Below are 19,067 nucleotides of genomic sequence, written 5' to 3' on the forward strand. Positions count from 1 at the left end.
ACTGTACAATAGAGAACTGTAGGTTATTATGAATGAATATGGGGACATCTTGGTCCCAAGGAATAAACCTGACAATCACAAACTGTAAGCTTAGGAGGAGTTGTCTTAAAGTAATCTTGGAAATTGAAACTGGGTGACAAACAAAATTTTCACATGAAGTCATACATGTATATACCAAGTAATCAATAGTCAAATGTTTTGCTTTGTTAGTCCTGACAAGAAGTGAAGCTCGTGAGGGATCTCTAATATGGGTGTGCAGTTATTATTTTTTGAAAAATCAAAAGAAAAACAACTGTCACTCCCTCAGGATCTCTTAACTAGTAGATAGAAGAAAAAATAATGGGGCACAATACAAATGAGGGAACGGTGGTTAGTGATCCAAGCTCCTAGCCACTGCACAGGAGGATGCAATGTATAGTATGGACCAGGAATATACAAGGTCTCCTTCTAATAAAACCTGGCTAGTCATGTGATTTGACATGTGATAATACAAGATTTTCAACACTGTTCTATTTTTGAGTCCCAAAACCACACTCAGCCTCGCAAGTCTTCAGAGGATGTCTTGATTGTAGTTCTCAACTGCAGAATGTCTATAAGTCTATGATGTAAAACGGGGCCCAGGTTCTTTAAAGGAAAAAAACACCTGGAAGTCTCTTACCGCCAACAAAGTCAATCAGAGTCCAAGTCCATGGTAGAACGTCAGCCCAGTCCCCTGGCTTGCAAGAAAACAACAACAATTTGCAGAATCAGAGGAACAACAGAACTAACAGGAACAACGGTTCGGGCAACTGGATTGGTGGCGTTGAAAAGGTAGACGCAAATTAGGGGCCAAGCTCTGAACTCCATACTTCACAGATGCTTTCCACTGCGTTTTCTCGAGCTTGTATTTGGGAGGCGGGTTGGCACGCCTTCAGTGTAGTGCACCCCAGGCTTTCACTCACTGCACTTTGGCGAGGAATAGGTGGTCAGCAAGATCTGGTATGAACCCTTTCAGACTGGAGTCAGAGGTTCCTTTTCCAGGATTTCAGGAACCAATCGCCCGGTTCAAAGGATATAGCCCAGGCTGTAAGTCCAGCAGCCGCATCTCGGCCCGAGATCCCGATGGATTCGCGAGACTGAGGTGGCTAAATGACACAAAATATTGAACAGTTAGCATCCCCTTTTAGCCGTGCTGGGTTTAGTTTACAGTTAGCAAGCCACACCAGCTTAGAGCTACACTGGTGCTAGAGCTCTGCATATGGCTCGGAACAAAGCGACCAGCCCAGCAGCCTGTGCTGGCATGCAAACTGGGAGGATTGTGCCTTTATTAGTGTGCCTTGGCAATGTCCAGAATGGCAGCCCTAGAGAGTTCCACAGGAGCTGTATCTCTGCTGCTATCTCCTTCCAGGCCAGGGCTTTCAGGGAGCTATATATCTCTCTGCTGCTATATATCTGCTTCTTAGCCAGGACTTTCTCCCCTCCCCCCCCCTCAAACACTTGTGAGATACAGGCAATGTGTGAACTGTAGGAGGAGAAACTGAAACTTTATTTAAGAAGAAAAGGTAAAAGATGCAGCCGAGAGAAGGGAAATTATGAACATGTGTAACATATTACAACTTACCCATTGCTGCCTTTTAGGGGTACTAAGAAGCAGGATGGACACATCAAAAAATAATACTTAGCATAGAGGCAGTATAGGGTTGTGTCTAGAGCAAGGAATAAAGATAGAAAAGTAAACTTAATGAAACAATAAAGTTGAGGGGCAAAGACAAGGGGTGAAAGTGGGCTAGGGAGCAGAATGGCAATGGGCAGGAAGGAGCCTTATGGGAAGTAAAGACAAGCTATATCCAATGGCAGCAAAAGATACAAACCAAAATGGAGATTTCAGCATTTCATCCTTTGGCGTTATGTGAGGCAAAAACCCTGTTTCTCTTTATCAGTAATGTTTTATTGTTTCTGAGATCCTGTTCTATAAACAATAAGCCTGAACACTCTTATGGGTGGTCTCATTGTTTTTTGGAAAGAGACAAGTGTTAAGGTATCTTTTGGGTACAACAGGATCTCAGAAACAGTGCAGTGTGCATAGTAGTTTATTTACAATTGTGGAATTGTGAACAAAGGGCATCCTGTGGAGTTCTTTAAGCTAGGCTAGCAACAGAGGAAGAATAGGTGTAAGACCTGCACTGTTTAACTGGAGTGGGTAAAGAAAAAACAAACTTTTGGATCAGCAGAGGAGGGGGGGGGGTATGCGGGTGCTATGAAAAAAAAGCCCAAAGGATTCCCTAATTTGCTGAATCAGAACCAAAGAAAATTAGGGCAAGAAAGAAAAACACAGGGTGTTGCAACCTATTATTTTCATGGTCCATGTAGTACTAAGGATGTATACAATAGGAAAAATCAACAAGGTGGATACTCATCAGCTTCACTGAAAATGGATGATTCAGTACAATCTATTTTAGTAGACCAAGACAGAAACAGAGCAGAAACAAAAAGCAAATTGGTGAAAAGCGGCATTTGCTTTTGTTTAGTAGTCTGTTATGTTATTAAAAAAATTTATTATCATTAGAATGCTGAAAATAAAAAGAACTAAATAGAGTGAAGGGATGCAAGACAATACACAAGAAATTTTTCTTCAAGGAGGAAACTTAGTTAAAACTGCAGTCTCACAGGGACTGTATACTCATTATTAAGTCTTTGTTAACATTTAAAGAAATAATTCAGATCTGAAAAGCTACTTTGTGAGATCCTATTTGAGGTCTGATATAGTTCTGGTTTGAAAATGTGTCAGCTTCAAACAATCATACTCAATTTCAGCTTCACCTCTTACTCTGTTTAAGATGCTCAGCACCATAGCCTGGTCTTTAGCATCTAGCATCTGTGTTCAATTCTTTTCTTTGCAGAATGTATCAATAGTATTTTTACTTAATGTGCGGTAGTAGCATGTAAAAGCTAGTTTCAAATTTAATCTTTGTGCCTCTCAGATCATGTGAGCCATAGCTGCACAAACTTGTACACAGCGAGGCCAGCCCATAACCACAGAGGTGAAGGTGTTTCCCCTCCTTTTGCATTTTTTCTTCTGAAGGTTTAGGCAGAGGGTATTGTGCAAGGGCGCCCCGTTGTTTTCTTCGTTCTTGGGAGGAGGACTCACCCAAGGTTGTCGTTGTTAGAAGACCCTGCTGGTATCAGAGCCCCGCATATGCATGAACAATTCCAAAAGCATAAAGAGCCAGTAAAAATGATGTTTAGCATAGGGCAAAAGCAATGTCACAGAGACCTCCAGTTGGGGAAATTTTAAAGTATCTCAAAAAATCAGCCCAGGCAGCGATATCCATAGTTGTAATACAGTCACAGATAAGCCACTGGGCATTGTGTATCTGCAAATTCCTGAGCTAAATCCCTTTCTGCAATGCTATCCTGCTCATATACAAACAGGAAAAAGTCCTTATGAGCACTTTGCAACTCACGTATAGGAGCACTCACAAGGGCACATTTGACAGCCTGAAAAGTTGCTGTAGCCGGCTGTTCTTATTTCAGAACAGCCAGCTCTAGCATGATTAGCATTTCATATGGGGGGGTATAGCCATGGCTGCATAATTAGGAATCTAATTCCTAATATACCCAGCCATTTTCAGGAATTTAAAAGAGTTTTCAAGTCTCAGGTAACATTGAGTTCTCCCCACTTTCTAGTTGGTTCTTGAAGAGGTGGGGGGCTGATAAAACAAGGACCCCTTCTTGCTTGCTATAGTAGGGAAAGGGGAAACCATTATATTTGTCTAGGTGTCTGTGCTTGGGAGACAGTTTGAAAACAAAATCTGTACAACTAAAGAATGGCTGCTTTTGTTGCTGGGGGCCATTACTACTTTGAGACAAAGTCTGAGAGTTTAAAGATTAATGAGTTTGAAACATGGTCTGCAATGTTTCTTTCCTTCAGCTGCAACAAGGGTGATCAGAATGCTGTCTGACATGCTTTGCTGCTCAGAAATATTGAGTTCAGGGAGAATCTTCCCCCTCTGCACTGAGGGAGAAACATTCTTTTTTTGTTGGTGAGCTCTCCTTGGCTGAAGGGAAAAACTGAGGAAACCAATCCAGAACGAAGCTTGTAGGCATCTGTGGCTCTGAGGTCTTACTAGAGGTACTGCCCGTTCCCTTTGGGGAGAGAGAGAACAACTTTTAAATCCCCTGGTCTTACACTGCCACTGGTAAAAAAAAACACAGCAGCCTGTGTAGTGAGTTGGATCACCATAGAGCTTTGGCAGGAACTCTCACTGTCAGATGAGCTGACTGATGGAAGAAATTCCTCGTGCCCGTCCGCTCTGGTTCTGTGCCACAGCGGGAGGAGAGCCTATGATGGAATCTAGAGGGGGGTGTTTAGAACAGCTACTGGATTTAAAAGGGCGGTTGTAAAAGCTCCTCAGGTGGTGGTGGTAACTTCACCACCAGTCCAGGAATCACTTCTTAGTTTGAAATTGAAAATAATCTTTCACCTTAGGACAGTGGGTTTTCTGTGTCCTACAGTACTTCTGGGCTCGGTCACAGCAGATTGAAGGGAAGTCTGGGTTTCTTTTAACAACCTCCAATATATATACATATATTCTCTTCATCTGCTGAATCGGACCCATGAGCAGCAGAGGCGTCGTTTTCCATCTGCCTCTCCCCAGCCAAATCAGAGAAATTTGCTGGAAGGGAGAGGAAGGAGAACATCCTCTTAGCCGGCATCACCCCCTGTTCCCTTCCCGTTTCTCCCTTTTCCTAATGATGGATGAGGGGAGAGCGGAGACGGTCCCTACATTGTCTGAAAAGCCCGGACAGGCATGAGAGTCCCCTCCCTGCGCCCCGGCTGAACTGATGGCAGAGCCAGTTCTAGAGGACTGAAAGAAGTACAGGAAGAGTCACCGCAGGATTAGCAAAGTCCTTTGGTGGTGGTGGGAAAAGCCCATCTTTGTCATACTCTGGGGAGCCAACCCAGAGCCTGAATTCAGGAGAGGTGTTCACAGCACCACCATCAATGAGAATCAGGAGGAGTCATGTAAGAAGTTGGACTCAGACTGACCTCCATAAATGTTCCTTAAGCAAATATGCTACTTTTTCTTTGTACATTATTTAAAAGGATCTGATACAGGAGGACTGCGTTGTATACAGATTAAAGGTGCCCTCTGGGGCCAAATGTTTCTACGTCTAAGCGATAAAGGTCAATCTTTCTGCAAAGACATCTCAACTTTTCTTTGCCTTATGTTTCAATTTGGGGCTAATGCCCTCCAATTGTAAAGAATACACAAGGACAAGCTAAGTCCCAGTCGACTGAGTTCGACGCCCTCTTTCCCCTGGTGCTTGGAGAAAACCAAACCATAGTTTAGGATGAACTCTCACAGCTCTTGCAGTCCTTTTTTACTTGTAAGTTTGACAAAGAAAAATCCTCCCCAAATGTCTTAAACTGATAGTTACGTTTAGGTGATTTTTCTTTTAACTTCTAGGATCCACGTTTACACTTCTTTTGAGCCTGAAGGGGGGTCACTTTCTAACGATCTTTCAGTTACCAAAGGAATCAAGAGGGACCCGCCGGATATCCGGGGCTTTGGATTTATTACTGACAAGACAAAACAAAACCTATTTTATTTCAGACATAAGACTACAGAGCATTTAGACAGACACACACACAAACACAGATAGCCGCAACACCTGTCTCTGACGGGAAGATGCTGGTTTAGAAGAGGCAGGGGTGGGCTAACCGACGCCTTGAATGGCTCCTCTGATTCTAATCATACTTTCTTTCCTGGAACTGTGAGCCAATGTGGTATTCAAGCCTTCCTACACCACCCAGCGGGCTCCGGACAAAAGAAGTCGAGCTGGGCCCGTTAAGGGGAGGAAGGCATAAAGAAAGAGACCACAGAGGACCCCAACTCCCGGGAAATTTCGGCACCATCTGTTACCACAGAGTAACGTGTTTACTAATAGTTAGCTAATAAGCTTGAGCCAACAAGAAATAATTAAATAAATAATTTTTATTCCAAAACCCCTCCAGAGGGTCTTGTTATAGGAATCAGAGGAATTAAGCCCTGAGTATACAGTAAAAGTCACATGTTCTTATAGGATAAAGAGACAGCTGATGCATCATAAATGTTGCAAAGCCAAACCCTGTCAATCTCATGACGTTTCAATATTCCCATCGTAGTGATACATTGTTAAATAGCATCTCTTAGAGAATATAGTTTTCTCAAGCATGGCTTGACTCTCTTTCTTTGCTTTAATTCTGCTTTGTCAGTTATTTTTCTACACAATAATACACACTTCTCTCAGCTCATTGCTAAAGTAAAAGTATCTTTTCTTTTGGAATGTGGGAAGAGACAATAGGGGAGGCTGTTTTTGGAAAGCAAAGTACCTTTTGCTATTTCTGGAGCCTATAATCTTCTTAACACTAAAATGTCTTCCAAGAAAAACTTCTGCTTTAAGTTACATATAAGTATACTTCTAGTTGAAATAATCATTTAAATAAGCTTTATTTCTATTTTCTAGTGTCTGTGCTTTAGTTGAAGATATTATTTTCATGCAGGCCTTTACTTGCAACACAAGCATTAAAAAAGTATCTTTTTCTGGAATGCAGGAACATTGAATGCTTTTTCTTAACAAAGACACTTTTTCATGATTCTGTGAAATGACTTTAAGCTGTATTTCTGCCAGAATCTTTTTCTCTCCATTATTTTCCTAAATAATGGGGAGAAGGAAGAAATAACCTTCTGGTAAATCTAAAATCATTTCCTTTTTCTCTTTCTCTCTCTTTCTCTCACTTTCTCTCACTTTCTACCACTTTCTATTTCCTTCTTACTTTCACTCTTTTCCTTCTGTGCCTACACCATGGCTGAGTGAATGTGCTTTTATCATACCATATTTCTGAAGCACCTCGGTCCCTGAAGGAAAAAGACAGCAAATTCTGACAAGTCAGGTCAGTTAATGGTTTCCCTGCCTGAGGAATTTGAGAAGGTGTGGAGGTCCATCACAACAACCCTATTAACAGAACAATTTTTTTTGTTTTTGCACTATGTCATCCTCCATTCATGCACCAATTGTGAACAGCATGTTTTTTCCACTAAAAACTCAGCCCTTTTTAACCTGGGGGAAAAGATCTTTCCTGGCATGGCATTGTTGGGACAATTTTTCCCCTGTGTTCAGAAGGAAAGGTATGCTTAGTGTCTCAATGAATGAAAACACTTCCTTAGATTTTCACTCCCTTACATTTTCACAGCTTTAGTGTCTCTGCTGATATCACCAAAATTATTATTTTTTAAATCGTTAAGAAGAATTAATAGGGTCACACTCCCCTTGTCCATCTCTTGGTACAGGTCATCCACCAGAGTTGCCAAGGCTTTTTTAAATCTGTTAATCAGGTCAGAGACCACACTGGAATTGATGCAAACTATCTGATTCATTCAGGAATTCCTGAAGTTGCCCAGCCACCACACATTCAGTTGCCTTGTTCAAGAATAGTATATTTAGGTGATAGTGAATGCAGGCAACCTAGTAGTTTAACCATGACTTGCTCCCATATACTATATTCTCTGTAATGCAGACTGGGATACTCTGTGAAGGTGACAAATCCAGCGTCTGTCTGAGGAAGCCAGAATTTGTATGATCATACACAGGCCAAACTAACCAAAGTTAAATAATTAATGTTTTCATGTCTGATATAAGTCGCTCTCTACTTTGCTCTGTTTCTCTTTCATCTGCCTCCTCTCCCATCTCCTTAAGTCATGCTTCCCCCTCCCTGCCCTTCCCCATCACATGCAGTCTGTGAACAGCATTCTAATTGGGCCATGCACAGCTTATGAACTGCCAAGCCAAATGCAACGTACACACCTAAGTATCTTGGCCCACAAAGGACAAATTAAAACTCTGTTTTGCTGTCTGCCTATCACTGTGTAAATGGAGAAGGTACTGAAGCCTTTTGCAGACCATACTAAACTCCTAGGATGCTTTTGACTTGGTGGATCACAGGTTGTATAACCTGATATTTATTTATTTAGAATATTTCCCTCAGTAGGAACTGGCGTGCAAAAAAATTCCTTGAACAATTTTAAGAACACAATATACAAATGAGCAACCCCTCCCCCCAAAGTAGACATGTCAATCTTATAGGTCACAGGTTGTAATTCATTTGCTAAGAGCCACAGGCAAAGAGCTAATAGACACTAGCCCTTCAGCTTATACCTGTTAAAAAAAACCACCTGCATCAGGAAGGAAAAAAAAAAACACTCACCAAAGTTGTTCCAAACCAGCAGCCATCTCTCTTCCATTTTTCCTCCAGAAAAAGAGTCCCAAAACAAGTTGATAAAGCAGGTTCAGGAAGACACTCCATGAGGTAAAGTCAAATAGCTTCCTGAAACTCAGACTACTAGCAGTATTTGCCCATCTTCTGTAACTTGAAAGGGCTGCTAGGACCAAGAATGTCATGGTAGCAATATTAATCTCCAGTATACTTTCATCCATGTCAGCAAGACTATAACCTTTCACACCAAAAGGAGATTTTTTTAAATTAATCCGCCACCACTTCCTGGACCTCATTCCAGGTAGAATGCTCCTGTTGGATCCTAGTGCCCAGTGCCCTGCAACCCAAACATCAAGCTGGACCTGGGAAGACAGCGGTGGCAAGCCACCACTCTCCACTGGGCTTAGCAACAGCCTCCCCATTTCCCCCTCCCTCTGTCCCAAACACCAAGCTGGGCCAGTGGAACAGCAGCAGTTTGCAGGGCTTGGCAACAGCCTCCCCATCTCCCCCCCTTCCCCATCCCCCTTGTCCAAACACCAAGTCAGGGTGGAAGGACAGTGGTGGCAAGTTGTCCCTGGACCTGGCAACAGCCTCCCCATTCCCACCCACCCCCCACCCCATTCACCAAGCTTGGCCTGCCTGCCTCCCCCTCAATTCACCGCTCACTCGTCCACCTGTTCATAGTTGTTTTTGGAATATTTTCTACGGCAAAAGCATGCACTTCTGCCACACCACTACTGACAGCACTTTTATCTTTCTGTGGGCAAGTGTATAGTTTGGAGAATGGATCCAAAAGTTATGTGGCTCATTCTTACATACCTAATTCTCTCATATAGTGAAAGGGGAACTAGCCAGTGCCTAGTCAACATTGCAGGTAGCCAGCATATCTTGAAAAGTATATGGATACTGTGTTCCTGATGGCCTCATTTGTCTTCCTAGCGCTATTTTAACTGCCTGCTCCTAGTTTCATCTCTGCGCATGACCTTATGAATTTGCAAGAGGTCAAGACAACATAGCATTATCTGGAATGAGGTGTGACCCATTTTTTCCTATATCCCCACCCATGTCTTCAACAGGTTTTGAACAAATGAAAATTTCCTGTAGAGCATTATTCATCTGGTAAATGCACAACAATCCTGTCACATGTCCACAAATGATGATCAACTGGGAAAACAAACTCTAGAGAATGGGGTATAATGTGGTGCTGTAGTTGTCTAGGTTCAATATTCCTATTCACAGCTATAATATTTTGAGCAGCAGAGACTGTATCCAAAGTGTCCTGTTCTGTTGGGAATTTGGTGTGTAGCATGCCATACCATAGATAATAGATCACTGGCAACAACAGAACAAACCAGAAACTGGCTGCCCCAGTTAGTTTTCAGAGCTTTGCTTTCCATTTTCTAGTGGCCATCAGTGTCAAGTTCCGCTCTGCTGCTCCTCTCCTTTGCCGGGGAGATGAGGGAAGATTAGATAAAAATTGGAGGTCTACAACATATATTAAATTACTCTCACTGTATGAGCTCTGCCTCCAGGACCCTGACCAATAATAATTTGTAATCATAAAGTCCAAGCCCATTCTCTCTGGTAGTGTAAATTGCAGGCCCAAGACTTTAGATCAACAGTTTGTTTGTGCGATCTTTTTGTTACACTGGACAGGCAAAATTGTTCCTTCTCTAATATAGATAATAAACTGTGCCATAGAGATATGCATCAAAGGTATCACACAGTACTATACCTCAATATGGGAGATGAGCATCTCAAAATGTTGTGATCCAATGTGGTCCTATTTTCTCCCTTTTCGTTTACGCTGTCAACATTATTTGCAAACAGATTATAATTTGTGATCTCTGGAAAGGCTGGTTTTTTTCTTGACATAACGGGGCTAATAAGTAGAAAAACTGGGATCTATTGCTGCTTTATTTACAAACACATAATGTACTCCCAGGTGAGAAAATATCAAATTAATCTAGAGGGAAAATCAATGAAATGAAATGACTGTATAGTAAAGGAATGGAACAAAACTAAACAAGGAAATGAGGCCAAAGATACCAGAGCTAAGTGAGGGCGAACAGGGTGAGTTTAAGTATTGTAAGATAAGAAAGTCCTTCTATTAGTTGATCAAAGAATGAGAAAGGGGATATCAAAAGTAGAATGAATCATATTCATTCCATACGGGAGAGCAAATTTCATAAATAGAAGAAATAGCAAACAAATATTTGAAGTCATAATGCTAAACTTGCATAGGCATACAAACGTAAATGCATATTCAGTGGTCTTGATTTCACTATCAAGCTTCAAATCCCATGCTACAGTGCAACTTTGGTTAAATATACATACTCAACAAATATGCATAAATAATCACAACATAGTATTTCCATATGTTTTGTGTTATGTTCCATGAATTAGCTTCTGACTTATGATAATCCTATGAATTAAGCACCTAAAAAACACCCTGCCATTAACAGCCTTGCAAACTGAAGGCCCTGACTTCTTTATCAAGTCAATATACCTCATGTTGGATCTTCCTCTTTTCCTGCTGCTATCAACTTTTCCTGGGATTATTATCTTGCTCAGTGAGTCTGGTGTTCTCATGAAGCAACTGAAGTACAATAGCCACAATTTAGCCAGTTCAGCTTCTAAGGAGAATTCAAGTTTGATTTGATCTAGAACCCTCTTATTTGTCTTTTTGGTGGTTCACAGTATCTGTAAAACTCTCTTCCAGCACCAGATTTCAAATGAGTTTCTTTCTGGCAGTTTTCTTCATTGTCCAACTTATGCATCCATGCAAAGTAATGGAAAATACCATTGAACTAATTATCTTAATTTCCAGTGAGATGTTTCAAACATGCTACAAGATAAGTGTGTTTGGCATGTAGTCCACCTTTAGTCCACTGGGCAGAGGATGGTGGGACCAAAATTTTTTATCACAACAAATTTTGTCATGAACCTGAATATTCTGAAGGATCTCCATTCATTGCTTCCAAAGGAACAGACAAAAATGACTTTGGTGAATCTGAAGCAGCATTAAACATAGGAACGGATGTGGCTTAGAGGTTAAAGTATCAGACTAAAACTGGAGAGTCCAAAGTTCAAATCATCATACAATGATGATAACTTTACATACACACACACGTATACATATGTGTGTTTATGTACACGCATGTGTAAATTATTATGAATGTATTGTACTACAATAGATAAGCAAAATGATCATAATATAAACATCTCCTATTGTCAGTTGCAAGGTAGAAAACCAAATGTTTTGACAAGATGGCTTCATCAGTGGTCAACAACATAAAATTATTTCAAAGCAATATGGCTTTGTATGTTGTGACCACTTTATTTTACTAACATATTTATTAAGGAGTATTTATTTTTAGAATGTATCAGATTTACAATAATTTACTTTTTTATATTCATAGCCGAACTGTCCTTTTTTTTTTTTGTGGAGAGGCTTTGCAGGTTAGTTACAAACCTCGCCCCCACTTTGGTCCCTGGATGATTTTGGACCAGTCAGTTTCTCTTGCCTAACTCGTTGCTCTAAGGATAAAAGTGTTGGAGGATATTACCATGTACATTGCCTTGAGTTCTTGGAAGAAGCCCAGGACAAGCATGTGATATAGACAGACAGGTCTCCTTGGTGGTAGAGCTGGCTCTTTTAGCTTTCCTTATGTGTTATGTCTGCCCAATCTTTTAACATATTTGCTTCTCTTTTCTATTCTATGATACAGTGAATCTGTATTCCTAAAATGTAGCCACTCAGCCTGGACACAATCATATGGGCTTAGTATAGCTTGCCATTATAACCTCCTGTGTCCTACATACACTGCTTCTCATAATATAGCCTCAAATGGCATATCATCTGCAACTTCCAGTACATTTTTATGAAATATACATGAGCCTGAAATCTCCCAGCCTTTCCTAATGCCTTAGGGCAGAATCTTCTGACTTCTGACTTCCAAAATACTGCTGGATGAATTGATAGTGATTCAGAGTGATTGTATGCAAATGGTAAGAGAAGAGGTCCAAAAACAGATGACTGATAAGTGCTCAGGAGAGTTCTTTATTGCTAGTATGCTTTACAACAGAAAGGGATCCATAATTTCCCATCACAAAGTATTTCCAAAGTTTCCAAAGTGATTTCTCCCTTTCAAAGTTTGTCGCAACTCGAGGGTGTTTTGCACTTTTTCGTACCTGCATTCTTGCATATTATACTTCTTTTGATGGTTGGTCCACTTGTAGGCCACTTGTCGAAGCATCCCCAGGGACCTCAGCATATGATGTGGCCTTGTAAACCTGTGTAATGACCGATATGGTATGAAATTATTTTTTATTTGTTTTACCATATTGTATGGGTTGGTGGACACTCTTAGGCTGTTTCTGCAAAACAGTGCCCTAGGGACGGTAAAAACACTGTTCCTGGGGCACTATTCGCACAGCTGGTGCTGCTGCATTGCAGCAGTGCCGTGCTTGGCCCCACCCCCAACTGGTGTGAAAACGTTGCTTTTGAAACTCTCTCCCTGGGCGAATTTTTTCAAAAGTAGCATTTTCGCACCGGTGTGGTTGTCCAGAGCTGCACAGAAAGGAGAGGTAGCTGCACAGAAAACCAGAGGGGCCAAAAGCGGCCAGTGTGGGCCAAAAGCAGCCTTCACGCCAATATGCTTCGGCACATTGGCGTGAAGGCTGCTTTTGGCCCACACTGGCCGTTTTTGGCCCCTCTGGTTTTCTGTGCACCTACCTCTCCTTTCTGTGCAGCTCTGGACAACTGGAGGGACATGCTCACGCTGCTCTCCGACCCCCGGAGGTCAGAGGGCAGCATGGGCATGTCAGTCCAGCCATCCAGAGCTGCGCAGGGAGGAGAGGTAGGTGAATGGAATGACCTGTGGGCGGCTCCATGGGGAGCTGCCTCTGAGGGTTCCAGCAGCCTTGGCGCTGCCTGCACGAGACCGTGCAAACAGTCTTGTGCATCCACCAGCATGAATTATGCCGGTGGAGAGCCATTTCCTGTTGCTGTGCAGAAATGGCCTTAGTCTAGTTTCTCAGTTGAGGCCTGTCTGGCTTGGGAGACCCTTCTGGTAGTATACCTCCAGCATAGCTCTCAACATCATTGAAGCACTCAAGCCCCTTTCCCATGACAAGGGGATGTCCATAAAAGGTTATTATTTTGTTTGATATCATATCTATCAGTTCTTTAGCTGGTTGTTGGCCTTTCATTACAATTCGAGCCTCACCCAGAGGCCTAGGAAGTTGTAATGTATCAGCATAGCATCCATGTGGATCCTAGTAGGACTGCCTTCTGAATATGACAGGTGTTGATTTTGTCAATTTGAAGATGTTTCAAGTGCTGCTCCAGTGTTTTTAGAATGGTGACCAGGGTGCCAATTACCACTGGATGACCTCAGCAGTTTGTGCCATAGTTGCTGAAGCTCAATTTTCAAATTGTGGTATTTGGTGACCTTTTCATGTTCTTTTTCATTGACCCTGCTGTCACCAGGTACCACTATGATGACAATGGTCACTTTCTTGTCCTCGATCCCTGTGATGTCTGGTGTATTCTGCCAATACTTTCTTCATTTGGATTCGAAAGTCCCACAGGATCTTGACTGTCTTATTTTCCATGATTTTCTCTGTTACTGCTATTATTAAACTTGTGCCAGCAATGTAGGAAACATTGGGTTTATCTTAGCTTCCAGGAGCTAAGATAACAGGACTGAACCTTGTTTAGCCAGATGACAAAATACTTCAAAAGGAAAACTAAAACTTGTAAACACTGTAACAGTTTTCTAAGTCCATTTACTGCAATGTTTTAGAAAGATGTAATTTTGCTTAGAATTGCACTATAGTTGTCATTAATTTTGCTAGAACAAGAACATTTCTGAAAGAAATAGGAAGTACTGATATTATAAAATACATCAGATGCATGTTATACCCCAAAGCCTCTCAAAATAGCTGGAGTAGAAATGCAGAGAAATAAATGAACACACAGTAGACTATAATCATATAGGCATATGTACCATCCTCTCCTTTTAAAGTATACATACGTCAAAAGATTATTTAAAGCCAGTGAATGTTCTGATTAATTTACATCCTGCTGAAATTAATTGGAGCAACAGTACCTCACTCCTATGGACACCATCTGTGACACTGCTATTTCAGTTCACATTTAAAGGCCTTTTTCACTTTACTTAATGTCATGGTGGGGATTGCAGATTGGCTACTTCTTTTCCTATCTGGTAATTTCACAAGATCATAGTTGTGTACAGGATGAGCATACTGTCACTCTTTCCCAGGCCGGTATAGTTCCAGTTTACAGAGCAGGTGATGCTGGCATGGGAAGGAGTTGTGGCCGTGGTGGCGAACCTTTGGCACTCCAGATGTTATGGACTACAATTCCCATCAGCCCCTGCCAGCACGACCAATTGGCCATGCTGGCAGGGGCTGATGGGAATTGTAGTCCATAACATCTGGAGTGCCAAAGGTTTGCCACTACTGAGTTGTGGTATGGACTCCTACCATGCCTCCGGTGTCCAATCCTACCAATTAGGGCAGCTCTCACAGTATTGGAGGGAATGTGAGAAGGGAGCGACATCTTTTTTCTAGCATGTGAAATTCTGAACATTAAAATTTTAACATGTCAGAGATTCAAGGTTTTATCTTTCTGTGTTTGGAAAGAAGGCATAGGTTGTTACATTTCAGAAACATAATTTCTCTCTAAAATTAAAAGATCAATGCTTCATATTATTTAATGTTTATGAGAACCAGGTATTGATTAAAGTCTGTAAAACATAATTTAAAAAAAAGAAGTAGAGAACTTTCTTTCAATTAAAACAAAGTTTAGATAACATTTGTGCTAATTTATATTCCTACAGAAGCCAGGGCAAGAGTATTTAAAGTGTGCAGACAGCTGCAAATATGTCTGCTCACAGATTAATATGAAATTTGTAGGACATGAAAAACTGCCCTTTTAGACTTTTAGAGAAGATGGTAATCAATGAAATTGATCCTGGTTTTGAGCCACTGTTCCATCCAGGAAAATACTTTGAATACCAGTGCAAGAAGTTCAGATCAAAAAACCCTATGGCTTCCTGTCTAGGCTGACACTTGTTCACCTGGAAAGGTAAACATAAAAGATCCAAGATCACTTTCTCTATTCAAACACGATTTGGGTGAGCCAAGGCAGATGAGCCAGCTTTAGATGTAATTTTAGCTTCCAGATTTGTGCCACATTATTTTTAAAAATCTATGTTTGTAGACATGACATCACTTTATTTATTTATTAATATATTTGGGGCGGTGTTTTTAAATAAAATATCTTCCAATAAAATATAATTCCAATAAAGTATAACTTGGATTGCAAAATAAATTTGTAATTTTTTTTGTTGTATTTCTGATTCTGTGCAACTGTGGCCGTTTCCGCACGGAGGTGGAAGCATTTCGCGCCGACCTGACGACGCTGGGACAATCCGCATGGACAGTCCCAGAAAGAGCCGGGATGACTCTTCCAATGGTTTAGCGTCGAGCTCCAGCGTCGCAGGGCAAGGGGGCGTGTCCCCAGGCCTCGGCGACACGCCAGAGGACTGGGGACAAGGTAAGTGCAGGGAGGGAGTGGGGGGGGAGGTGCCTTGAAGCCGCTGCCATTCACACGGCAGCGGCTTCAAGCCGGCATTCCCGGGAAAGTGCGCTTCCCAGCGCACTCCGGAAACGCCGGCTTTGCGCCGGTCGGGCAGCGCGAGGGCGGCGTGGCTGCGATGCAGCTGAGCCCCCTGTGTGAATGGCGGCCTGGGGATGGCGTTTTTGCCGTCCCCGGGCCGCCATATTCCGCCCGTGCGGAAACGGCCTGTGTTAATAAACTCTAGTTTAATGAAGAATACAAATTTGGTGCACTGGCAAATGGTTTAATTCTGGCTTCCAGTAACTAGTAGATCTTTGCAAAGGGTGCATTTTAAATAAAGCAATATGTTAGTCCATTAGTCCAGTTTGACTGATGAAGAATATGAGAGGGAACACAAATGGTGGCAAAAGAGAAGCAAGTTAGCTGTAAGGGAGGCAAAAAAGGATTATGAGGAACGCATGGCCTTGAACATCAAGACCAGCAACAACCAGTTCTTCAAGTACATCAAAAGCAGGAAGCCAGCAAGGGAAGCGGTAGGCCCGTTAGATGACAAAGGAACAAAGGGTGTGCTAAAGATGGCAGGAAGGAGATTGCAGAGAAGCTGAATGAATTCTTTGCATCTGTCTTCCTACCCAAAGAGGAGGTGAGGAACATTCCTGAACCAAGCTTCTTAGGAGGCGAATCCGAGGAACTAGCGAAGATAGTGATAGACAAGGAACAGAGTTCTGGCAAGCCATTGATAAAACTAAATGTCACTTGCCAAATCCCTGGCCCAGATTGGTATCATTCACCCAAGAAAGTTCTTTTAAAGAGCTCCAAGCATGAAATTGCTGATCTTCTCACTTTAATAATGCAACTTATCCCTGAAATCAGGCTCCATCCCTCGAAGACTGGAAGATGGCCAATGTCACGCACAATCTTTAAGAAAGGATCTAGGGGACCGAAATTACGAGGCCAGTCAGTTTGACATCTGTTCCTGGTAAGAATTAGTAGAATCTATCATTAAAAGATAAAATTATAAAACATGTAGAAAAGCAAGACCTGCTGAGAAAGAGTCAGCATGGCTTTTTGCGAGAGCAAATCCTGTCTTTACAAACTTACTAGAGTTTGCTTTGAGGGTGTAAACAGGCATGTGGACAGGGTGAACCGGTGGACATTGTCTACTTGGATTTCCAAAAGGCTTTTGGACAAAGTTCCTTCACCAGAGACTGTTGAGAAAACTCAGCAATGAAGGAATAAGAGGGGAAGTCCTCCTGATGGGATTAAAAACTGGTTGAGAAACAGGAAACAAAGAGTGGAGTGTAAATGGGGAAGTTCTCACAATGAGAGATGATGTAGGGAGTGAATTGTCCCCCAAGGATCCGGCTTTGGGACCAGTGCTCTTTAACCTATTCATAAATGATGATCTGAAGAAAGTAGGGGTGCCAGGTAGCGTTAATGTGAGCCAAAGTTTGCAGATGATACCAAATTATATATATAGGGTGGTAGGGAGAACCACAAAGGATTGCTTGAAGAGGTCTCCGGCCCGGACCTTGATAAATTAGGTGAGTGGGCTTCCAGGAAATGGGCAAATGCAGTTCAATGTAAGCAAAATGTAAGAGTGATGCACATAGAGGGGCAAAAAAATCCAAACTTCACATTAACAAGCCATACAAGGGTCAAGTGCTATCTAGTCACAGACCAGGAAAGGGATTTAGGCATCTTAGTTGATAGTTCCATGGGAATGTCAACTAAATGCATGGCAGCTGTGAAAAAGGCAAACTCTATGCTGAGGGATCATTAGGAAAGAATTGAGAATAAAACTGCAAAGATTGTCATGCCCTTATATAAAGCAGTGGATGCGCGACCACACTTTGGGAAGTAATACTGTGTCCAGTTCTGAGTCGCCGCATCTCAAAAGCGATATTATGTGAGGGGAGATAGAAAAAAAAAGTGCAGAGAGAGAAAGGCTAACAAGTGATGAAGTTGAGGGACTGGAGCACCTTCCCTATGAGGAGAGGCTGCAGCGTTTGGGACTCTTTAGTTTGGAGAGGAGGCTGACTGGGGAGGGATATGATTTCCAAGCTCTACAAAATTATGCCATGGGGTAGAAAATGTTGACAGAGATGACATTTTCTCTCTTTCTCACAATACTAGAACCAGGGGCATTCATTGTTGAAAATGCTGGGGGAAGAATTAGGACTAATAAAAGGAAAATAACTTCTTCCATCAACGTGTGATTGGTGTTTTTTTCTGAATATGCTGCCACAGGAGTGGTGGCGTGATGGCCACTAACCTGGATAGCTTTAAAAGGGGCTTGGACAGATTTATGGAGGAGAAGTTGATTTATGGCTACCAATCTTGATCCTCTTTGATCTGAGATTGCAAATGCCTTAACAGACCAGGTGATCGGGAGCAACAGCCGCAGAAGGCCACTGCGTTCACATCCTACATGTGAGCTCCCAAAGGCACCTGGTGGGCCACTGCGAGTAGCAGAGAGCTGGACTAGATGGACTTTGGTCTGATCCAGCTGGCTTGTTCTTATGTTCTTATGTTTCTTTTCTTTTTTATTGAAAATGTATGAAATAGGGACTTTCTTTTATACATGGTGGGGCTGTAAAAAAAATAAAAAAATACTGGTTAAACATACATAGACAAATTCAAAGAATATTAGGAGTACAAATTAATTTTGAACCGGAGTTCTTTTGGGGGGATTATATAAAGACAAAAAATTAATACCACACACAAAATTAATTACTTACCTTATTGCAGCTGTGAGAATAATTATAGCACAAACATGGAAATCCAGTGAAATACTGAATCTAGAGGACTGGTTGGAGAAAATATATATGTTTATGGATATGGATTGTATATCATTGTCATTTCAGATGGAAGATACAAAGAAGGAAGAAATATGGAAACCATTAGAAGAGTTTTTTCACAAATACTACAATATAATTAAATGAGATATTAATGTGATTAGACAACAAAGATGCAATAGATATTATTTAGAAAGTCTCTACTGTTAAAAAAAAAAATCCCAGTTGTACTTATTGGTATACAAATTAATGTTATAAAAGGGAAGTCTTTAGTTTAACAATGCTGAATCACAAAACTTCCGAGCTGGGAAGAATTTTTTTAACTTTAATTGTATAATGCATATTGTATGGACTATAAAACTTTGTATAATACTTCTGTTTTAAAAAAAGAAAAAGAAAATGTATGACATGTATTAAGCCT

At 41.5% G+C, this 19,067-nt stretch overlaps 1 long non-coding RNA gene across 1 annotated transcript in view; it reads left to right on the top strand.

Annotated features, from left to right (window-relative positions):
• Window positions 1-18,737, top strand: part of LOC125439424 — an 80,468-nt gene extending 61,731 nt beyond the window's left edge. The window contains exon 5 of the long non-coding RNA XR_007245532.1: window positions 18,716-18,737. This is a non-coding gene — a long non-coding RNA (uncharacterized LOC125439424). The remainder of the gene's footprint in view (window positions 1-18,715) is intronic.
• The last annotated feature ends 330 nt before the right edge of the window (window positions 18,738-19,067 follow it).

Source organism: Sphaerodactylus townsendi, linkage group LG01 (assembly GCF_021028975.2).
Source record: "Sphaerodactylus townsendi isolate TG3544 linkage group LG01, MPM_Stown_v2.3, whole genome shotgun sequence".
Taxonomy (NCBI): domain Eukaryota; kingdom Metazoa; phylum Chordata; class Lepidosauria; order Squamata; family Sphaerodactylidae; genus Sphaerodactylus; species Sphaerodactylus townsendi.